Source organism: Hemiscyllium ocellatum, chromosome 2 (genome assembly GCF_020745735.1).
Source record: "Hemiscyllium ocellatum isolate sHemOce1 chromosome 2, sHemOce1.pat.X.cur, whole genome shotgun sequence".
NCBI classification, from domain to species: Eukaryota; Metazoa; Chordata; class Chondrichthyes; order Orectolobiformes; family Hemiscylliidae; genus Hemiscyllium; species Hemiscyllium ocellatum.
This window is the reverse complement of record NC_083402.1, coordinates 30,914,408-30,935,079: the sequence shown is the minus strand read 5'-3', so window position 1 is coordinate 30,935,079 and position 20,672 is coordinate 30,914,408. Positions and strand designations below refer to the sequence as shown.

At 40.3% G+C, this 20,672-nt stretch overlaps 1 protein-coding gene across 1 annotated transcript in view; it reads left to right on the top strand.

The window, feature by feature from the left end:
- The window catches only part of LOC132822257 (sorbin and SH3 domain-containing protein 2-like), a 306,243-nt gene that overhangs the window by 188,608 nt on the left and 96,963 nt on the right, over nt 1-20,672 (top strand). The gene's annotated exons all lie outside the window — the stretch shown is intronic.

Below are 20,672 nucleotides of genomic sequence, written 5' to 3'. Positions count from 1 at the left end.
AGGATAAACATTCTCAAATGACAATAATTCTGAAACAAGAATGAGTGCTCTGAATGGAAAGGCCATAGAACATTTTAGAAATCCTCACAATAATCACGTTCTCAAATTCAATCCCAACTTCTTCATCAATCACCACTAGCGATGTATAGTAGCAGAAACTGCTCACCAATGCCTATTGAATAATGCATATCATAATTTCCCTTTACTGCATTTTCAGCTAACTCCATCACATTGTAATTCCATACCTTTGGCACAGGTTCAAGTTTACTGAGCCAGCATATGAATCTTGAAGAAGGACATGTATCTAATGTTTTTGACTGTCTTTTCTTTTCATTCAGGCATTTTGTTCATGTTGATTTGGTGAAGTTGATGTAGTTTGTAATTACTATCTCACCTTGATAGTCATAAGAATAATTACATAATATTTCACCAGAGATTCAATTGCAGTCTTTCTATTTAAAACTAACATGACAAAGTGTTTTAAGTTGACTGCACTGATGGTCAAATTCTACCTGTGACTATTTTGCTCCTAGATGCGTTAGAAGATTGTGTTATTATGTTGTTACAATTAAGAAATGTTCACAAGTCATTGCCTGCTCCATTTCTTTAATTATCCTCATAGTCTAGTGCTGCAAAAGCACAGCTTTCTAAAGACAGGAGATTCAGAAAACCTCAGTATGAGGTTCACAAAGAAAAAATACCCCAGAGAAAGAAGACTGCAGAAAGTAAGATGCCGTCAATCCAAAGTGCGCGGGAATTTGGTCTCAGACACCAGGAAGAGCAGAAGTGGGTTGTAAGTGGCACACAAACTGGATGCAGCGACTAACCATGCATGTTGCATCAGTGTTCATCAGAGCGATGCACTTAAGGAGGTGAAAAGTCCAGTGATCCAGGACCTGCTTATTTTTTGTTAAAATTACATGAAACTATTAGCCAACAGTTTGATGAACCAGTGGTAACTGTTCCAATGAATCTAGCCAAGTTAATTCAAAATCACTAAAATAATTATCAGCCAAATTAAGTGAACTGTCTTAAGTAAGGCTGAGAGATGGTCCTGGAACAATGTGGGTTCTGCATTTGCTGTCCCATTTGTTACATTTCTTCTTGGTAAGACCTAACTTAAAGGTGTCATTCAGTGGTTTCACGGGACAAGTAATAAATTATTGAGATTGGTGTAGAAAAAATTATTTTTAGTAGTCTCCAGACATTGATGTTATTTGATTAAATTATTTATTTTTGAAGTTAAAATGATCACTTTAGAATGCTCAGTCATTTCTCTAGATGCTTATGTGTTTAGTTTTATGTCCCAAAGTTTTAATAATGGTATTAAATACAGACCCTGTAGTATTGCTAAGTTAAACAACAGCTGCATGTGTCTGTCTTGCTCTGTCTGTCTGTGGGTGTATCTGTTAGTTATCAATACAACATTAAATGTTTTCCAGCCAAGGAGACAATGATTTACCTAGCTGACCCAGGTCCCAGTTGAATGTTTACAGAGAATCTCTGTTCTCTGCATGTTCTGGCCTGGGCTCAGGTTGTAACCTATTTCTCTGCGTTTGCAAGTTACGCTCATGCCAATATCACCAGCCTAGATGAGGCCATTAAATTGTTATGACAGGCTGCAGAGAAAAGCAGCGAACTGGCCAAAGCATAGTAATCCTGAGTGCCATTTCAGTGAGGAGAGAAAAGAGAAATGATGTAGTAATAGACTATAGTATTGCTAAGGGAATAGATAATGTTCTTGACAATAATGAGAGAGTCTCAGGGATTGGGTTGCCCACCTGTTGCCAAGATTTAGGACATTGCTTCTGGCCTGAAAAGACCTTGGTGTGGGAGTAGAAGGATCAGTTGTTGTGGTCCATATAGATACCAATGAAATAGATACAATTAGGAAAGACATTCTGTTAAAGGATTACAAGCAGCTTGAGGTTAAATTTAAAGAGAGTGCAAAGGATTGCTACCTGAGCCAAGTACAGATTGTTCTGCTCTAATACGCATTTCATCAACGCGATTTCGCTGTAACTTGATTGACGAATTGGGGATGCTGTTTCTAAAGTGCGATTTTTCTATAATGCAGGGTTGTACAAGAACACAACCATCATATATAGAAGAACTGATGATACAAATTGGTACAGGGTTAATAAGAATTGAGGGGTGAATGCTTGGAAGGTGGGCACAACAGTTGTCCAGGGTATCTGCATATTGACAGGACAAAACGGATGGGTAAGGGTGAATTGTAGAGTGCATCAAGGATTTCCTAGAGCAATATGTTGCACAAGCTACCTAGGAATAGGCTATTTTACATGTAGTAATGTGTAATGAAGTAGGATTAATAAGAATCCTCTAGGGGTTATGAGCACAATTTTGTAGAATTTCAAATGCGGATGAGGGATAGCAATGAGACCTCAAACCAGTGTCATCGACTTAAATAAGGACAATTTCAGAGGTATGAAAAAAGCGTTGCCATAAGTCAGCTGATAAAATACACTAAGAGGCAAGTCATTGGTTGAAGTAGTGCTTGTCATTTAGGCAGGCATGTTATATTGGTCAACAACAATTTATTTCTGTCAAAAAGGATTTAATGAGAAGGATGAATCACCCATCGTAAACAAAGCTAGTCAAGAAGAGCAGCCCATCAAAAACCAGCGTGTACAAAGCAACAAAAACTTATGGTAGATCAGATGATTGGGAGTTTATTTTGGAACCAGGAGTGGATGAGTAAAAAGCGAATAAAAAGAAAACTGATTCTTAAAGTAAATTGGCAAGCAATATAAAACAAACAGCAAGAGTTTCTACAGAAAGGGTCATAGAGTCATAGAGATGTACAGCATGGAAACAGACCCTTCGGTCCAACCCGTCCGTGCTGACCAGATATCCCAACCCAATCTAGTCCCACCTGCCAGCACCCGGCCCATATTCCTCCAAACCCTTCCTATTCATATACCCATCCAAATGCCTTTTAAATGTTGCAATTGTACCACCCTCCACCACTTCCTCTGGCAGCTCATTCCATACACGTACCACCCTCTGCGTGAAAAAGTTGCCCCTTAGGTCTCTTTTATAGCTTTCCCCTCTCACTCTAAACCCATGCCCTCTAGTTCTGGACCTCCCGACCCCAGGTAAAAGGCTTTGTCTATTTACCATATCCATGCCCCTCATAATTTTGTAAACCTCTATAAGGTCACCTCTCAACCTCCGATGCTCCAGGGAAAACAGCCCCAGCCTGTTCAGCCTCTCCCTATAGCTCAAATCCTCCAACCCTGGCAACATCCTTGTAAATCTTTTCTGAGCCCTTTCAGGTTTCACAACATCTTTCCGATAGGAAGGAGACCAGAATTGCATGCAATATTCCAACAGTAGCCTAACCAATGTGCTGTTCAGCTGCAAAATGATGTCCCAACACCTGTACTCAATACTCTGACCAATAAAAGATAGTATACCAAACATCTTCTTCACTATCCTATCTACCTGTGACTCCACTTTCAAGGAGCTATGAACTTGCACTCCAAGGTCTCTTTGTTCAGGAACACTCTCTAGGACCTTACCATTAAGTGTTTAAGTCCTGCTAAGATTTGCTTTCCCAAAATGCAGCACCTCGCATTTATCTGAACTAAACTCCATCTGCCATTTCTCGGCCCATTGCCCCATCTGATCAAGATCCTGTTGTAATCTAAGGTAACCTTCTTTGCTGTCCACTACACCTCCAATTTTGGTGTCATCTGCAAACGTACTAATTATGCTTCTTATGCTGGCATCCAAATCATTTATATAAATGACAAAAAGTAGAGGACCCAGAGTAGCTAAACTAAGTGTGTGATCCTTGGAGGAAGCAACTGGAGAATTGATAACAGGAAATGGAGAAATGGCAGAAAATTTAAACAGTATTTTTTATTGGTCTTCAAGGTACAGGAACTATCACCATCCTGAAGATAACATAAACAAGGTGTAATGGGAGAAAGGATCCTGTAATAGTCTCTACCATAAGGGACAAAGTGTTTTACAAACTGATAGAACTAAAGGCAGACACATTGTCAGGACTTGATGGCCTGTATCCAAGGTTTTTTAGCAGAGATAGTCGAGGCTCTAGTCAAAATTTTCCAGAATTCACTGAAGGGGGTGGGGATTGGGGGAACAGAAAGCAGGAAACTATAATCAGTTAGCCTAATATCTGTTGTTGGCAAAATGCTGAAAGTAGGAAATAACAAGCAAGGCATTTAGAAAATCTGAATGCATTCCACATGGTGTGTTTTTTTTTAAAAGGGAAATCATATTTGACAGATTTGTGAGAATTCTTTAGGATACAGCAAGCAGAATTGATAGAGGGGAACCAGTCAATGCAGTGCATTTGGATTTTCAGAAGCTATTCAATATGGTGCCACATAAAAGGTTATTGTACAAGATAGGACCTCATTGAATTGGTGGTTGATTGAAGATCAGTTAACATTGAAGAGAAAGAGTCAGGATTAATCTGTGCTTTACAGGTTAGAAAGCTGTATAACTAGTGGAATTCCACAAGGATCAGTCCTAAGGCCTCAATTATAAATACTTGTATTAATGATTAAGAGGTGGGAGTGCAGTGTAATGTTGCCAAATTTATTGATGATGCACAAATAGATAGGTGGTATGTTGTAATGAGGACAAAAGGAATCTGCAAAAGGATGTAGATAGGTTGAGTGAATGGGCAAAAAACTGGTTGATAGAATTAATGTGGAAAAGGTAGAAAAATGTGAGGTTATGCACTTTGGTTGGAAGAATTCAAAAACCAGACTATAATTTACAAGGAGAGATTCCCTAAGTGTGCTCAGCAAAGGAATCTGGATGTTCTTAGTGCATGGAGCACAAAGATCTTAGCACGCAGATTAGCAAGTAATTAAAGTAAATGAAATTTTGGCCTTCTATTGCTAAGGGATTGGAATTTACAAACAGAGAAGTCTCATTAAAACTATCCAGGGTGTTGGTGAGGCCATGCTTGGAATACTGTGTATGGTTTTGATCCTGTATTTATAAAAGGGTATATTGGCATTGGAGGCAGTTCAAAAGAAATTCACTAGGCTGATTCTAGGATGAAGGCATTGACTTTAACAGGAACAACTACATATGCTCCACAGTCCTCAGTCCTTTCTTTATTCATTAGAATTTAGAAGAATGAGGGATCTTATTGAAACATCCAAGATTTTTAGTGAGCCGGACATGGTAGATATTGAGAAGACATGTCCAGTTTTGGGGTAATCTCAAAAAAGCGGATCTAGTTACGGAGGATGGAGACTTTCATTTAAACTGAGATACAAAGTAATTTATTCTCACAGAGAATAGAGAGTATCTGGAATTCTCTGCCATTGAGAGGCTAGATCACTGAAAATATTTAAAGAGGAGGTAGGTTTTTGAAATAGCAGGCTGTGGAGTGATATGATGAGCTGACAGGTCAGAGAAGTTCAAATCGAGGGCATATCAACAGTGATCTGAGTGTCGGGGCAGCTATAGGTCACTGAATGACAAGGTCTGCTCCTATTACATATGGTGTGTTATGTCACTCAAGACCCTGCTTGCTCCCCATGCTCCTGATCCTATAATTCACTCTCTCCCTATGCTTCTGATGCCTTGTTCTGCTCTCTTTCTATTCTTGTTCTCTCTTTGTTTCCCATGGCCCTTGCTCCTTCTCTCCCACGCCTCCTTCATGTCCAGATATTACTAAGCAGCTGTTTCTCCTGGCTCTGGCTGTCTCTGTGAAGGCTTACAGTGTGAAGCATACATTGATCATGAACTAAATAGTATATCTTATTTTTACCCAGAAAGCAGCACTTTCGTACTGATATTGTTCGATAGAATTGTAATTCAGATAGGGTGATTACTAATGCATTTGTAAAGAGCTCCACACCAAATCATAAAAACCAAGCTGCTCCAGATACTGGAAATCAGACTGCTGGAAAAGCTCAGCAGGTCTGGCAGTTTCTTTGGACAGAAAACAGAGTTAACATTTCGATTTTAACATTCCAGTGACACTCTTTCAGAACTAATTCAGGAAGTCAGAATCATGTATTGCTGGAAAAGCTCAGCAGGTCTGGCAGAATCTGTGAAGAGAAATAAAAATTAACGTTTCGGGTCCAATGAAATGGACCCAGAATGTTAACTTTGCTTTTTCTTCACAAATGCTGCCAGACCTGCTGAGTTTTTCTAGCAACTTCTGTTGTTGCTTCTGATTTACAGCATCTGCAGTTCTTTCATTTCCTCCAAATGATGTTTGATTTAGACCTTTGACTCAGATTGTGTTCGATAATGACCTTGCTGGTACACTTCTGTAGTCTACTTTTGGTTTATCTGATAACCTTTGTTGCCATCAGCTACTTTTAACCCTGGTTTCTCAACAGTTTTTGTCCTTAATTTTGCTAAAAGACTTAATTTCTGAACATGACCAATAAGCCCATTTGGTTATGTTTTGACAAGTGGCCCTCTAATTTAACTCTAACCTGAAGGATGTGCAAGGCATGTGCATGTTTGTGTTCACATGATTTTAAAATAATTCCCGCCCTTCAGTATTGCAGTATTGCCACCTAGTAAGATAGGAAATAACTCTTCTTAAGTGAACTGCCATCTTTGCAAATTTAGCTCTCGCAATATCTGTTATGCGTGGCTGTCTCGGTTTGTCTGATCAAGGTAAAATTTGTGCACAGTGGCAGCATAGTGATTGTATCACTGGATGAGTAATCCAGATACCCAGGCTAATGCAATGAGAAGAGGGTTCAAATCCCATCATGGCAGGCAGAATTCTGACTCAAAGCCTGTTTAATGTTGACCATGAAACTATTCCTGTTTATCGTAAAAATGCATCTAGTTCAGTATTGTCCTTCAGGGAAGGAAATCTGCTATCCTTACACTTACACATGCCACAATACCTGGAGAAAGCATTGTGGATCACACTGGCACAAAATGTACTTTAAGACTTCAGTGCCCCGCTCCAAGAATACTCAGTAGCATTACTGATCGAGCTGGTCGTGTCCTACAGGACATTGTGTCTAGACTGGGCCTGTGGCAGGTAATGAGGGAACCAGCAAGAGGATAAACTTAACATGACTTCATGCACAGCAATCTACCTGTTGAAGTTGTAAGCGTCAATGATGCCATTGGTAGTGTTGACCACTCCACAGTCCTTGTGGAAACAACGTCCCATCTTTACACTAAGGATAACCCTAATATGTAGTGAGGCACTAGACCATAATCTGATCAAGCAACTCAAAACTGGATTTCCAGTGAGGCATAGTAGGCCACTAGCAGCACAACTGTATGCAACTCATGTCCTGGCACATAACATACTCTACTGTTACCATCAAGCGAGGGGCTAACCATGCTTTAAAGAAGAATGCAAAGGGAGGCCAGGACCAGCAGTCATACCAAAAAATGAGGTGTCAGTCTGGTGAAGCTACAAAATAGGACTGCTTCCACAACAGAAACAGCAATTGAAAGAACCAAGCTTTTCCATACTTATTGGGTCAGATCTGAGCTTGCAGCTTCAAGAGAGTTTAAATTAGTTTGGCAGGGGGGTGGGATTCAGAGCCACATGTCTGAGAGGGGGTCAGTTGCAGATGAGGCAGTGACAGGATGTATTGAATCTATCAGGAAGGTTTCTCACGCGATGAAACAAAGGGATCGGTTAAAGTGAGTTTGCTTTACTGCAAGGAGTGTCCGAAATAAGAGTGATGAACTTAGAGCATGGATCAGTACTTGGGACTACGATGTTGTGGCTATAACAGAGACGTGGGTTTCACAGGGGCAGGAATGGTTGCTTGATGTTCTAGGGTTTGAACATTTAAAAAGAACAGGGAGGGTTGACAAAGAGGAGGGGGTGTAGAATTGCTATCAGAGAGTGCATGACTGCTGCAGAAACGAAGATTGCTGAGGAAGGTTTGTCTAGGTGGAAGTTAGGAACAGCAAGGGGACAGCCACTGCATTAGGGGTTTTCTGCAGACCACCTAATAGCAGTAGAGAGATTGAAGAACTCATAGGCAGGCAGATTCTGGAAAAATACAGAGGTAGCAGGGTTGTTATTATGGGTGATTTCAACTTTCCCAATATTGACTGGAACCTCCTTCGAGCAGGTGGTTTCGATGGAGCCATTTTTGTCAGGTGTGTTCAGGAGGGTTTCCTTACTCAGTATGTAAACAGACCGATGAGGGGGGAGGCCATTTTGGATTTGGTGCTCGGCAACGAGCCAGGACAGGTGTCAGATCTCGCGTTGGGAGAGCACTTTGGTGACAGTGATCACAATTGCCTCACATTTAGCATAGCCTTGGAGAGTGAAAGGAGCAGTTACTGAGGGAAGATATTTAATTGGGGAAAAGGAAATTATGATGCTATCAGACAGGAGTTGGAAAGTACAGACTGGGAGCAATTGTTCCACAGAAAGGGCACAAGTGGAGACAATTTAAGGAGCAGTTGTTGTGAGTGATGCACAAATTTGTTCCTCTGAGAAAGGTAAGAAGGGGTAACATTAAGGAACCTTGGATGATGAAAACAGAGGAACTTCTCCGTCGAAAGGAAGAAGGCAGCTTAAGTAGGGTGGAGAAAGTAAGGATCTAGCACAACTTTAGAGGATTACAGGCTTGCTAGAAAGGAGCTCAGAATTGGATTGAGGAGAGCCAGGAGGGAACATGAAAAAGGCTTGGCAAGAAGGATTAGGGAGAACCCAAAGGCCTTTTACTCATACATGAGGAATAAGAGAATGATTAGGGAGAAGGTAGGGCCGATCAGGGGTAGCAGAGGGAACTTGTGTATGGAGCCTGAGCAGATAGGGGAAGCGCTAAATGAGTTTTTTTCTTCGGTTTTCACGAAGGAAAGGGAACTTGGTGTAAATGAAAACTTTGAGGAGCTGGGATATAGTCTTGACCAGATCAAGATTGATAGAATTGATGTGCTGGAAAATTTGGAAAATATTAAGATTGATAAGTCCCAGGGCCAGACCAGATTTATCCTAGGCTGCTCCAGGAAGCAAGAAATGAAGTTGCTAAGCCGCTGGCGAGAATATTTGCCTCCTCACTCTCCATGGGAGTTGTACCGGAGGATTGGAAGGAGGCGAATGTTGTTCCTCTTTTCAAGAAGGATAATAGGGAAATCCCTGGCAATTACAGACCAGTCAGTCTTAGGTCTGTGGTCAGCAAAGTTTTGGAAGGAATTCTGGGGGATTGGATTTATAACTATTTGGCAAAGCATAGTGTGATTAAAGGCAGTCAGCATGGCTTTGTGAGGGGCAGGTCATGAGTTCTTTGAGGAGGTGACAAGACAGGTCAATGAAGGTTGAGCAGTGGATGTGGTGTATATGGACTTCAACAAGGCATTTGATAGGGTTCCCATGGTAGGCTCATTCATAAAGTAGGAAGTATGGGATACAGGGAGATTTGGCTATCTGGATTCTTAATTGGCTGGCTGACAGAAGGCTGGAAAGTATTCTGCCAGGAGGTCAGTGTTGAATGAGGTCCTGCAGGGCTCTGTACTTGGGCCTCTGCTCTTTGTAGTTTGGATGAGGAGATTGAGAGGTGGGTTAGTAAGATGACACAAAGGTTGGAGGTGTCATCAATAGTATAGAGGGCTACTGCAGGCTGCAGTGCAACATAGACAGGATGCAGAGCTGGGCTGAGAAATGGCAGATGGAGTTCAACCTGGATAAATGTGAAGTGATGCATTTTGGAAGGTCGAACACGAATGCTGAATATAGGATTAAAGACAGGATTCTTGGCAGTCTGGAGGAACAGAGGGATCTGGGTGTGTAAGTACATAGATCCCTCAAAGTTGCCACCCAAGTGGATAGGGTTGTTAAGAAAGCATATGGTGTTTTGGCTTTCATTAACATGGGTATAGAGTATAAGAGCCGCGAGGTTTTGCTACAGCTCTACAAGTCCCTGGTGAGACCACATTTGGAATATTGTGCCCAGTTCTGGTCGCCCTACTATAGGAAAGAAACAGAGCCTTTGGAGAAGGTATAAAGAAGGTTTAACAGGATGCTGCCTGGACTGGAGGGCTTACCTTATGAAGAAAGGTTGAATAAGCTCGGACCTTTCTCTCTGGAGAGAAGGAGGAAGAGAGAAGACCTGATCGTGGTATAAAAGATAATGTGTGGAATAGATAGATTCAATAGCCAGAGACATGTCCCCAGGGCAGGATTGACTGGTACAAGGAGTCATAGTTTGAAGATATTAGGAGGAAGATATAAAGGAGACGTTGGAGGTATGTTCTTTACACAGAGAGTTGTGAATGCATGGAATGCATTGCCAGCTGTCGTGGTGGAAGCAAAGTCATTGGGGGCACTTAAGCAACTGCCGGACAAGCACATGGAAAGCAATGAGTTGAGGGGTGCGTAGGTTAAGTTACTATATTTCATATTAGGATTAAACCTTGGCACAACATCATGGACCAAAAGGCCTGTTCTGTGCTGTATTTTTCTATGTTCTGTGTTCTATGCCTGGTCATGAATGGTGATGGACAATGAAATAACTAACAGGGAGGGGAGATTTCATAATAATTTCCTTCCACAATGATACGGAAACCTAGCACATCAATGAACAAAGTTGACGCCTGAAACACTTGCAACCATCTTTAGCCTGATTATTGAATGGATTCTACATCTTAGAACATAGAACAGTACAGCACAGAATAGGCCCTTCAGCCCACGATGTTGTGCCAACCACTGATCCTCATGTATGCACCCTCAAATTTCTGTGACCATATGTATGTCCAGTAGTCTCTTAAATGTCCCCAGTGACCTTGCTTCCACAACTGCTGCTGGCAACGCATTCCAAGCTCTCACAACTCTCCATCTGAGGCCCTCAGCATCACAGCTGCCAGTTTTCAGCCAGTTTCTCTGTTTGGAGTCATACCTGGTAGAAAGGAAGATATTTGTGATTGTTGGAAGTCAGTTATCGCAGCTCCAGGAAATCTCTGCAGGAGTTCCTCGGGGTAGTTTTCCAGGGTTCAAATACCTTTAGCTACTTCATCAATGACTGTCCTTCCATCTTAAAGTCAGAAGTAGAAGTGTTCTCTGATTATTGTATCACGTTCAGCCCTATTCACAATGCCTTAGATACTACAACAGTCCATGTCCAAATGCAACTAAACCGGGACAACATTTAGGCTTGAGTTGCAAGTACCATCCATCCCACACAAGTGCCAGGCAGTGACTTTCTCCAGTAAGGGACATCCCAAGGTGTTGCTATTGCCAAAACCCTCACAATCAACATCCTGGAGAATTACCACTGACCAGAAGCTGAACTGAACCAGTCCTATATTGTGGCTACAAGAGCAGGCCAGAGTCTAGGAATCCTGCAATATTTAACTCTGCCCCTGACTTTCCAAAGCCTGTCCAACATCTACAAGACACAGGTCAGGAGTGCAATGCAGTACTCCTCACTTGCCTGGATGACTGCACCTCTACCAACACTCAAGATGTTTTGTACTATCCAGGACATAGGAGTACACTTGATTGGCATCACATCCATTATCTCCTACCTTCACTTTCTCCAACACCAACACACATTAGCAGCAGTGTGTACTGTTTTCAAGATGCGCTGCAGTTTACCCACCAAGATTCCTCAGACATCTTCCAAACTTGTAACCTCTACCACGTAGAAGGACAAGGACAGCAGATTAATAAGAGCAGATTCTCCTGCAAGTCACATCCATCCTGACTTAGGACTATGTCAGCATTCTTTCTCTGTCACTAGGTCAAAATCCTAGAATGCCTTTCTAACAGGACTGTGGATGGCCCTTCATCAGAGAACTGCAGTGGTTCAAGAAGGCAGCTCACCACCACCGTCAGGTCATTCGGGATAAGTAATAAATGCTGGCCCAGCAGTAATGACCATATCCAAGAAATAATGCACCAAAGTGAAAAACATTAACATTCACAAAAAAATTGGAAATGTACAAAATTGTTAAAGGAATGTATGATTAGAAAGTATAAACTTTTGACAAAATTTCCATCAGTTTAATTCCTTTTATGTAAATCAACTGTTAGAAAAATGTTTGTACAGTTCTATGTTTATTCATTCCAATCCCATATCAAACATTTTATAAACATGCAATTTTAGTGATTGTCATTCTTGAGCCAGCAATTCAGTGGAAAGACGAAGGAAGTTGACTCTTAGGCAGAAGGAATTGTTGGCTAATTGCTTTTTTTTAAGCTGACTGGCATGTACTCAAATAGGTATCCATTGGTTGTTCAATCTGTCGATGTTGTTTTGCTAATCCCACTGCGACGTGAAAGTTGTAGTTTTAATTTTACTTTTCCTCTCATGTCAGACTTTTTCTCACATTCCTGGGAGAGGATAATACAGGCTTTGCTTAGAAAGAAATGTGAAAATGTATTTGGGAAGTGATTTTTCTTGCAATGCTTTATCAGGAGTTATTCATGTCTGCAAAAAAAATGAGAAGCATTAAAAGCATGAAGGATATACAACAATGCAGGAAAAAGATTCACTGTGCTCAACTACTCATACATCACTCTGCACAATGGAACATCTTGGATTTGGCAGCCATTAAGAATTATTTGTATGTTGGCTCCTTAAACCTGTGCTTTTCTGTGACTCACTGAGATGTGTTGATTGCACATAGCCTCATGTATAAATTGCACTCCTTATGCACTGGAGTTCTATAGGACCAGAAATAGTTCTCAGCTATGAATCTAGGTGATTAAAAAATGTGGGATCATGACATTACTGCAAACCACCAAAATGACACCACGGTGCATTACCTTTTGTACATTTTCTATTTCTTGCTGAATGCTGTATTTTTTTTTAAACATTTGGGAATGTACATAAATATCCTACAGTAGATACCTCAATAGGTACTCAACTGGTACCTTTCAAATCTTGAAACAGCAATGCGAATGTTTTTGAAAGAGCAAATGTTAATATTTTTATCATTTTTCATCACGAAGATTTGTTTGCAGATTGATGAGGAATAAATGTGGGTGGCACGGTGGCACAGTGGTTAGCACTGCTGCCTCACAGCGCCTGTAGACCCGGGTTCAATTCCCGACTCAGGCGACTGACTGTGTGGAGTTTGCACGTTCTCCCCGTGTCTGCGTGGGTTTCCTCCGGGTGCTCTGGTTTCCTCCCACAGTCCAAAGATGTGCGGGTCAGGTGAATTGGCCAAGCTAAATTGCCCGTAGTGTTAGGTAAGGGGTAAATGTAGGGGTATGGGTGGGTTGCGCTTCGGCGGGTCGGTGTGGACTTGTTGGGCCGAAGGGCCTGTTTCCACACTGTAAGTCTAATCTAAAAATGTATGCTGTGGAAACCTTCCCCAGCAGGTGATGTGGTAATATTGCTTTCATATGCAATGAGTTACCAAATGCTGGAGATCTGAAACAAAAACAGAAATTGCTGATGAAACTCTGTAGGTCTGAGACTACCTATGGGAAGAAAGCAGAGTTAATGCTCAGTGACACTTCAGCAAAAAGGATCACTTGTAATGCTTGAATAGAATGCTGAGCATGTGTATTATGCTTTTAATGCTGGACATCAACCATTCCTAAGTTATTGACATTAGTAGCACAGTCTAAACCTCAAAATGACAGTTTACTCCAGATGATGTCTACACTGCATCCTGAAATTCTTGGCTGACCATGTAATTCAGTCTGTTATTTGTAGAGAATTATGCACTGCATACCTTCATGGTCAAAAGTTGGAAGTCTGAATGCCATTAATATGAACAGGAAATCCTTCATTAATCACTGATGCGTGAATGTTTCGAAGTGATTGCCCTGTTGATGCATTAGAATTTCTCCTGCTAAAGATTGCAACCATTATCTTTCTTCTAAACCTTTGAACATTGTAGATGCACTTTTTTCGAGTGACTAAAATCTGGAATCATTCTGTCCAATTTGCAAATAAATATATTAAACACTAATGAGTAGAGAATTGGATCCTGAGCAGGAAAAAGTGAGTGAGAATAAGGTTCTTTCTCAGTTTGGTGACCCATGGAATCAGGACTGTGACTGTTTAGAATGCATATCAGTGACATAAAGGAAGTGAATGTAATCTCGCCAAATTTGCAGATGACACTAAAATAAGGGAAAGATCATTTGTGAGAGGGATACAAACAGTTTAGGGGGAGATATTGAAAGGTTAAGTGAAACATAATGTCAGAAAATGTGACATTCATGTTGGAGAGCAGAGCAAGAGAACTGAATATTGTTGAATATTATTTAAGGAGAGAGAAAACTGTGGAAAGCTGCACAAAGGGACTTGAGGCTACTCATACGTGAAGCACAAATTAAAAGGCAGAGGGTGGTGCTAGAGGATTGTTGTTCAGATTGGAGGCCTGTGACCAGCAGTGTGCCACAAGGATCAGTTCTGTGTTCACTCTTGTTTGACATTTCTATCAACAATTTGGATGGGAATATGGGAGGTATGGTTAGTAACTTTACGGATGACTCCAAATTTGGTGGTATGGTGCACTGTGAAGAAGGTTATCTAAGAGCACAATCTAATCTTGATCAGATAGGCCAGTGGGCTGAGAATTGGTAGATGGAGTTTAAATTAAATAAATGTAAAGTGTTGCATTTTGGTAAGGCAAACCAGGGGAGGATTTATACGTGGTAGGATAGAGGGACCTAGGGATGTTAATTCATAGTTTCTAGAAAGTAGCGTTGCAGGTAGGCAGGGTAGTGAAGAAGATGTTTGGTAGCTTACCTTCATTGGTCATTGAGTACATTCCACTTTCAAACTCTTTTCATTGTTGTGGCTATTTGCAATTCACCGTTGCAGAATGAGATACATATATCATTTCTAAGATCAATATACAATGCTATCCTTAAACCTTAAAGAGCTTGTTCAGCACAGTTCTACTTCAGATTTCCTGCATAATCTTATTTGCTTAAAGGTCTGTTTCGATTTTGTTAAATTGTTTTCCGAGATCCTATTAACTTTTTATTTGGATGTTGTGTTTAACCCCTTGATCACTATTCATGCAATTCAGAAGTTCTTATGTGGATACAACACCTTTTTGCCTTTCAGTCCACCATTTCCATTTCCACCAGCTAATTTGATGGGCATTCTCCATCTTAAAACGTCAGTTCTTTTCTGATACCTTTACTTTGTAATGATTGCCATTATACTGTCAGATATTGTAATTTGTTGCTGGTCTGGTGCTTTACAATCAAGATTATTAGTGATAAAAGTCAACTATTAATTTTTAATTTCTATCATCTGATTTTTTTTTAAAAAGAAAAGCACAGCTTTGAGATGCCTCAGTGATTATTAGATTAATTAACAAGACCTAGTCTGAACTGAAACTAACAGGTCATCCAAATGATTGCACAATATGCGATGACAGTTACCTGCAAATTATCCAACATGGGGAAAAAGCAATGAAAGCAGTCAAAGGAATACACAAAGGAACTTTATGTCAGGCAACTGCCTTTGAGGCAGAGGAGAGAGAAGAAAATGCATTCATAACAGTAGAAAAGCAGCCTGCTCTCTTTTTCACCATTTCACCCAGTTTTTCAAAAGAACAGTACCCTGTAATAAAGAAAATTGGAGAAACATGCATTTATTGAAAGTTCAAGGATATCTACAGCTTTCACTACTGATGAGGACCAAGACATCAATGAGCCAACCATGGTATCAGGTCAAAACCTAAAACCTCAAGAAAGCTGGAGATATTCTTTAAAACTGCATTTTCTTGACCTGCTTGCAATTGACACTTTTCCTTTTACAAACACACACAAAAATGCAAGTATGATGTAAACACTTGTCATCTTTATCATAACCATGTTATTATTTACACAGTGGCTCAGTGGTTAGCACTGCTGCCTCAGCACCAGGGACCCAGTTTCAATTCCAGCCTCAGGCAACTGTCTGCCTGGAGTTTGCACATTCTCCCTATGTCTGTGTGGGTTTCCTCCGGGTGCTCTGGTTTCCTCCCACAGTCCAAAGATGTGCAGGTTAGGTGAATTGGCCATGCTAAATTGCCCATGGTGTCAGGTGCATTAGTCAGAGGGAAATGGGTTTGGGTGGGTTACTTTTCGAAGGGTCAGTGTGGACTTGTTGGGCCAAAGGGCCTGTTTCCACACTGTAGGGAATCTAATCTAAAAAATCTAATCAAAAAGTTACTTTCATTCGAGTAAACCTTGTAATTGGCTCCTTGTTTTAGACTCATGCAGCACGAATTGTGCTAGGGTCTGAACAAATACAAAACCACTCCGCGTGTGTTTAGAAAAGATACACAACTTAAGCGATCAAAATAAGTGCAGCAGAAATGACAATTAATGAGGCAGTGAATTTGACTGATTCACAATGGAATACAGGTCCTTGGTTAACTGGAGTACTGTCTTCTCTGTTTTCTCTTTCTGCACAATACAACTGAAAAAACCAAACATGTTAACCCTTTACAAATCACAACCACAGTTAACCAATGATTGCCATAAACTGGTCTAAGGCAGTGTGATTAGATTCTGATTGACGAGGTGAGCATGTACTATGCATGGTCCCCTCCTGATATTCATTCTTCCAGGAGGGGAAGTACATGTTAGTTCATTGCCTTGAATTTAGCTTATTTATCATGAATCCCAATTAAATCAGACACTTTCCTGACAGTGTCTGTGAGAGATGTCGATCAGATCAGTTTCTCTTAAATGAATGTCTTTCTGCTGTTTAGGAGTCTCCTCTGGGTAATGTGTTTTATTGTGACTGCTGTGTTTGGCTATGTTAGTAAACTGAGCTGCTAACTCCTGAACCGCATTCTGGATTAGTGGTGCTGGAAGAGCACAGCAGTTCAGGCAGCATCCAAAGTGCAGTGAAAGCAGTGCTGCACTTTGGATGCTGCCTGAACTGCTGTGCTCTTCCAACACCACTAATCCAGAATCTGGTTTCCAGCATCTGCAGTCATTGTTTTTACCTCGTTTTTAACTTCTGAACCACAGTTAACTTGAAGTGTGATGCAGCTGGAGTGAATTAAAAGTCTTCACAGCCAGCTGAAGAGGTTAAGGAATGTGGTTGGGAATGGGGCATTTCACTGAGGGAGTTGATTTCACCCACCTCACTGCGTTTTAGCATTCTGCAGAGAACACTGATACAGTTTTAATCCCTTCTCTGAAATCAAATGAAAATTTAAAAATTGTGTCATCCAGCATAGAAAACAAATGGCTGCAAATTGGGTTGTACATGGTAATTAATGTTCATTTAAATAGACTCCAGAGTATTTTTTATACTCTTGGGGAAGATGGAAGATTCAGTCTATTTTTTTGTAAGCAACAGTGAATGTATCCATCATCTGCCAGATTTTTATTAATTTACAAAAAACTTGGCTGAAGCTTTGATGCTTTGAACAGACAGCTGTTCCATTGAATATTTGAGACAGATTTCTCCCTGTAAGCTTTATGTGCATCCTTTGAGGTTAATCAGAGATCTTGTAATGATTGTCTCATGTGTTACCTATTGTGTCTTTTGCAAACAAAGTAAAACATTTAATCTTGATCAATGTAGAATGATCCAATCATCATTTGTATAAAGCATTCTATTTCTGCCATTTTTTTCTGTTGAGAAATTCTTCAAAAGCAACATCACAACATATTAGTAGGGCAGTTGTTGTGATGCTAAAGGTTGAAAATTAACATGATGGGAATTCATAGTTCCACTGAATGTGTTTGGCTGTTCCATAATTTAGACCTATTGTGACGTTAATGAGCAATAAATTGGAATGTGACACAGCTTAACCTCTGTGCATGGTTTTCAAAGAGCTAGAGAGTGACTGAGCTATAAAAACCAGACTAACTTTTGGAGTCCTAGAAACATAGGAAACAGGAGCATGAGTAGGCTATTTGGCCCTTTAGTCTCTTCCAATATCCAATATGACCATGGCTGATCATCCAATTCCTGCTTTCATCCCATACACTTTGATCCCTTTAGCCCTAAGAACTATATCTAACTCATTCTTGAAAACATTCAATGTTTTGGCCTTAACTGATTTTCTGTGGCAGAGAATTCCACAGGCTCACCAGTCTCTGAGTTAAGAAATTTCTCCTAAACGGTTTACCCCATGTCCTTGAGCTGTGACTCTTGGTTCTGGACTCCCTGGGCATTGGGAACATACATTCCTACATTTACCCTGTCTAGTTCAAATTATAGATTTCTACCAGATCCTGTCACATTCTCTGAACTCCAATGTCTATAGTCTTAACCGATCCAATCTGTCTTCTGTCACTCCTGCCATCCAGAAATCAGCCCAGTAAACCTTCGCACTCCCTCCATAGCCAGAATATCCTTCCTGAGATAAGGAGACCAAAACTGTGCACAGTATTCCAGGTGTGGTCTCACCAATGCCCTGTATAATTGTAGAAAAACATCCCTGGTCCTGCACTTGAATCATCTCGCTGTGAAAACCAACATATCATTTGCCTTCTTTACTGCCTGCTACACCTGTGTGCTTACTTACAGCGACTGGTTATAAGGACACCCAGGTCTTGTTGTATCGCCCTATCCCAATCTATCTCCATTCAGATAATAATCTGCTGTTTTTGCTACCAAAGTGAATAACCTCAAATTTACCCACATTATACTTTACCTGTAATTCATTTGCCCACTCACTCAACTTGATAAAATCGTATACTCTTCAAACTTTACCCTCCACCCAGCTTTGTGTCATCTGCAAACTTGGAGACATTACATTTAGTTTCCTCCTCAAAATCAATAATATGTATAGAACAACCTCGATTATCTGAACAGGACAGGCAGAGAGTGTTTTGTTCGGATTACTGATTGGTCGGATAATCTTTTAATGGGACCTTGAGACCTTGTTCAGATAATCGACTTTCGGATAACCGAGGTTGTTCTGTATTGTGAATTTTAAAAAAAAGCTGGGGTCCCTTTGATTCCCAAAGCATCTTGTTCATTATCCAGTTGTATTGGCTGGACATTGAGTGAAGACGGAAGCAGGTTTTATTGATGCTGTGCTTGATCAAGATAGACTGTTGTTGCTCACTGTCTGAACTCTCGAAAGAAGGGAGGCCACTGGAGTTGGATACAAGGTGACTCCCATGAAGAAGGGTTAGACACTCAAGAAATGATTCAAACTTGCTACAAAAAGACATGTTTTGAATCATTGGCTATGCTACCAAGGATTCAAAAAATGCATTAATCTAAAATATGCTGAGCTCTAATCGTAGGATTTTTCCTGTTTTGTGCCTTATTAAACAGCCAATGGCACCAAAAAAAGGCAAATTCACCATCTCTCAATCTGATTATAAACACCAGAAGGTCGAAATGATTAGAGTTAACTGTAGCAGTCCTATGTGTGTACATTTTATCTAGTTATATGCATTCTAGTTCAAAGCCCTTTGCAGATGATCAAGTCAATATTTAATTAGAGATTTGTGGGACAAATAAGCTCATAAAGATAACTATTTTAAACAAAAAAATTTTTAAACTGAGTTGCACACAAAAACAAAATTGCTTACATACCATCCACATCCATGACAGTTTACCTCCTAGCTCTTCGTTTTATCAGTGCACTGATTCCTTCTTTAATTAACTCTCCATGTTCCTTGAAAGGTGCCTCCCCTTACCATCCTCCTACAAATTACCACAAACTAAGTTTTTTTTGAAGTACTAATTAATTTATCTTGTCTTTCCCAGCATGTATGTACCCCACTCCCCCTCTTTAGAAATCTGACATTCAGCAAGGTTTTACAATTTCAAAGGATAAGTTTTCAACAAATCAGAATAGAGGAAAATATACGGATCTGACACTGCTGCCAGCACATACCCCTGAGTTCCTCTGTAACCATGTTCCTGTGGATCAAACCGTCCTGTTGGTTGGTTGGATTGGGAGAAAGAGAATAAAACCAGTGTGTTTTAAAATGCAATTTAAATTGCAAAACAATTCACTTAGAAATGTTTACAGTTCATTCTGCTACTAATTTTTAAAAAATCAAATCGAGAAATCGGAGCAGGGAAAAAAAATAAGGTTCATCCTGGTGTTCAGCTAAAACAGCAGAATAAAAGTTCCTATCAGAACAATCCTGTGTATGCCACATGCCAACCCAAGAATTCCCCTCTCTCTTTCCCCTAGAAGCCAGCAGTGGAATTCTTAGGAGTAACCATGAAGAGGTGGGAAAGTAAATTAGAGGAGTGCTCATCTTCCGTCTTTCATAGCCTTTTATGGATGATAGTACCTACAATGCAGTGAAGTATTGATAGTAATGAATCGTGAGATATGTTTGCTACCACCCAGCACGCTGGTCATGAGATTGGCTGAATGATTATAATCACATATTACCTTTCACTGTCTGTAAATAATGAACTCATTGCTGACCAATTCTTAAGGAAAGCAGAGTCACTGCAGTTATTTCAAATATCTTTCATTTGGGATTTGCCAATGAAAAAAATTCTTGGATTTGCAGTCAATGCACTTGAAACTCAATGCTCTCCCTCGAACTATAGAGTTATTGATGTAGGCATGGGTAAATATCTTTACTTTCTCCAAAAACGTCCTTTCAATATCTAATTTCCTCAGTTTCTTGGTTAGGAAGAACTAGTGTGAGCTAGATGTGTGCCAGTGAGAGTCTTTCTGATGTATTTCTAAAAGTGAGATTTAACCTAAGCACAGCTACTCTCACGTTGCCTTTATATTGACACATTAATTTACTAATATTTGTTCTGGTGCATTTACCAAGAAAAAAATCTCTTCAA